The sequence below is a fragment of the Brassica napus genome, chromosome C7 (assembly GCF_020379485.1).
Source record: "Brassica napus cultivar Da-Ae chromosome C7, Da-Ae, whole genome shotgun sequence".
NCBI lineage: Eukaryota > Viridiplantae > Streptophyta > Magnoliopsida > Brassicales > Brassicaceae > Brassica > Brassica napus.
Window position 1 is genome coordinate 29,029,381 of NC_063450.1, and position 3,726 is coordinate 29,033,106.

A 3,726-nucleotide genomic window follows, 5' to 3' on the forward strand; every position below is an offset into this window, starting at 1 on the left:
TTGACAGAGCTTTCCACATGAATTTTTTTTATCTTTGGAACAGTTTTGACCTTCCAAACTCTTTGAATTAGACCATTAAGAGATGGTTGAGCTAAGTTTTGCTTTCGTACCTCTGAACAATCCAACTGGCAAGCAAGCCAATAACCTGATTTCACATTATAACCTCCCCAATGTGTATGCACCCACTCGTAGCAGTCCTTTTCATCAACTACCGGTCTCTGTTTCAGAACAAGTTCAATATCAGGAGAAAAAATTATCTTCCAGTTTGCTTCTATCCCAAGTCTTCGTATGTGGATCAATGAGATCAGCGACCCTTAACTCTAGATCGAAAATAACAGGTTTACGCAGAGGTTCTTTTGGAGAGTCCAGAAACAGCCACTTATCAAGCCATACGTTAGTCTCCTTCCCATCTCCTGAGGCCCTTTTCCAGCAGCTGACGACCGTATAAGATACTCCTCCATGCGTATGAGGGCCTGGCTCCTAGGGCCGCCTCCAAGAAGTTTCCATCCGGGTAGTATCTACTGCGTATAAAACGAGCGCATAAGGAGTCGGAGAACATCAGAAGCCTCCAACCTTGTTTGGCAAGCAACGCTTGGTTGAATTTTTCGATGTCCCGGAACCCCATTCCTCCTTGATCCTTACATAAACACAGTTTCTCCCAGGCCACCCAATGGATCTTATTCTTTCCTTCCTGAACATTCCACCAGAAGCTCGCCATCGCACTTGTGAGATTCTTGCAAGTACTCTTGGGCAACTTGAATACATACATAGCGAACACTGGCATTGCCATCTCCACAGTTTTTAACAGAATATCTTTGCCCCCAGCAGATAAGAACCGACCATACCACCAATGAAATATACTCTTCATCTTCTCTTGAATATACTGAAGCATTTCGACTTTAGAGCTACTAAAACACTCAGGCAAACCAAGATACTTTCCAGTACCACCCTTAGCTGTAATACCGAGAATATCTTTTATTTTTGCCTTTCTTATCATCTCAATGTTCCTCCCAAAAGTGATGGACGATTTGTTTAGATTAATCATCTGGCCGGAGTTTTCCTCATATACTTTCTGTACCCGTCGAATCTCCAAGCATTGTGCGTCGCTAGCTCTCACTGCGATCAGAGAATCGTCTGCGAAGAACAAATGATGAATCATTGGACCATCCTCCGAGAACTTGAGACCTTCAATGTCGCCTGTGCTCTCAGCCCTGTTTAGAATATGAGTCAAACCTTCAGTGCATAGATCAAACAGGAACAGAGAGAGGGGATCTCCCTGCCTCAGACCTCTCTGTGGAACAATCTTCCCTTTCTCCTCTCCATTGATATGGACTGAGTAGGTTACCGAGGTTATGCAGAACATCGCCCACTCGACGAACTTCTTGTGAAAACCAAGAGCATATAATAGCTTCTCCAAGTATCTCCACTCTATACGATATCATATGCTTTGGACATATCAGTTTTGATCGCAATAAACTCTTTTGATACAGTCTTGTGGGTACGCAGTCCATGTACAATCTCATGAGCTATGATAATATTGTCAGATATCAACCTTTCAGGGACAAAAGCTGATTGAGTAGGTGATACGATCTTCTCCAAGAGAGGCTTCAGCCGAGTCACAAGTATCCTTGATACAATTTTGTACAAGACAGTACATAAGCTTATCGGTCTTAAGTCCACCATTCTAACCGGGTCTGTCACTTTTGGTATTAAACAAATCTGTGTAACATTCCATTCTCTTTGGGAGACAAAGCTCACACATGGGAGAAGAGTCTTTCAAGAGATTCAATCACTACATGGGATGAGTGCAAGAAAGCTTTCCTCACCAAGTTCTTCTCTACTTCAAGAACTGCTAAGCTAAGGAATGAAATCTTTGGATTTCATCAACGGAATCTTGAAAGCTTTGGAGAAGCATGAAAGGTTCAACAGCTACATCTCTCAATGTCCTCATCATGGCTTCAATATGGAGAGTTTGCTTAGTACTTTCTACAGAGGTGCTTTGCCTAAGCTTAGAAGCCAGCTTGATACTGCTAGCAATGGTTTCTTCTTGGGGAGAATTGAAGCAGATGCTTTGGAGCTTGTAGAGAATATGGCTAAGAGTGATTCAGTCTACAGTGATGAGCATGATAGAAGCAACAAAGGCAGTGGAGGTGATGATACAAACACCAAGAGAGTTAAAGGCTCTACAAGACAAGATGGATATGCTTCTCTTAGATAGAGCTAAACAAGAGAAGGTGAAATTTGTTGGTGAGAAGAAACAAGAAGGATTGTTGTGCTAAATGAAGTTGATGGTCTAGAAGGTCAAGAAGAGTTGTGCTTTGTGAATGCTAATGGGAAATTGTACAAAAAGGAGCCTAACTTTCAGTACAACAACTGCCAACAAAAGCCATTCTACAACAACAACCAACAAGGTGGTTACTAAGCTAGACAAAACTACTCTCAAGGTTTCTCCTCCAAAGGAAATCAGTCTACACAAGGCCAAGCCGGATCTTCTACTTCTGCTCCACAAGAGAGTAGCAGTGATGCAATGTTGAAACAGATCTTGGAGTCACAAACTAGAAGTGAGAAGAACATTGGATATGAGTTGAAGAACCTTCACACCAAAGTTGATGGAAGCTACAATGATCTCAACAACAAGTTCTCAAACCTTCTTTCCAACTTCAAGGCTTTGGAGAACCAGTTTGCCTCAATGAGTAGTAACTCCAAACGCCCTTTGGGATCGCTTCCCGGAACATCTGAGCAAAATCCCAAGGAGACAATGAAGTCCATCACCCTTAGGAGTGGTAAACAGCTGTCTCCTAGAGCTCTCATTAGGGATAATGAGAAGCAAGGTGGGGAGGTGGTCATCAAAGTGGATGATGATGTGGTTATTGTGGATGAGAAAACCAATGAAGAGATCTTGGAGAAGATAGTTGAAGCTAAAGGGAAATGAAAGGTTGGAGAAGAGAAGAAAGTTGTGAACAAGAATGAAGCTGCTACTTCATTAAAAGGAGCTCCATTCATTCCTCCTCCATATGAAGTAAAACTTTCCTTCCCCGGTAGATTCAAGATACAGCTTTTGGAATATTACAAGGCTTTGTTTGAGAAGCAAATGAGTGAAGTTCAGATTACTATGCCCATTATTGATGTCTTCATGCTAGTGCCTCAATACAGCAAGTTCCTAAAAGATGTTGTGACCAAGAAAAAGAAAGAGATGGAAGGCATGGTGGTTCTTACTCATGAGTGTAGTGCTATTATCCAAAGGCTGACTATCCCCAAGAAACTTGAAGATCTAGGAAGCTTCACTCTACCTTGTGCCATTGGGCAATTGGCTCTTGAGAAGTGTCTATGTGATTTGGGAGCAAGTGTGAGCCTTATGCCTCTCTCCATTGCTAAAAGTCTTGGGTTTACACAATACAAGAAGTGTAGACTTTCTCTTGTGCTAGTTGATCGCTCAGTGAAGATTCCTATTAGTATCCTAGAAGATCTCCCTGTTATGGTTGGAAACTGTGAGATTCCTACAGATTTTGTGGTTTTAGAGATGGATGAAGAACCAACATATCCTTTGATATTAGGGAGACCTTTCCTGGCTACAGCAGGAGCTATTGTGAATGTTAGAGAAGGGAAGATTGATCTTCATCTTAGCAAATGGAACTTCCTACACTTTGACATCAAGGAAGTGATGAAGAAACCCACCATTCAAAGCCAAGTGTTCTACATTGATGAGATGGAAGCTCTAGCTGATGA

The 3,726-nt window shown here is 42.0% G+C and overlaps 1 non-coding gene across 1 annotated transcript; it reads right to left on the reverse strand.

The window, feature by feature from the left end:
* Nucleotides 1-1,854: 1,854 nt before the first annotated feature.
* Nucleotides 1,855-1,959, reverse strand: LOC125590867. Its single transcript, XR_007326869.1, has one exon. It is a non-coding gene; the product is annotated as a small nucleolar RNA R71 (small nucleolar RNA).
* Nucleotides 1,960-3,726: the final 1,767 nt, after the last annotated feature.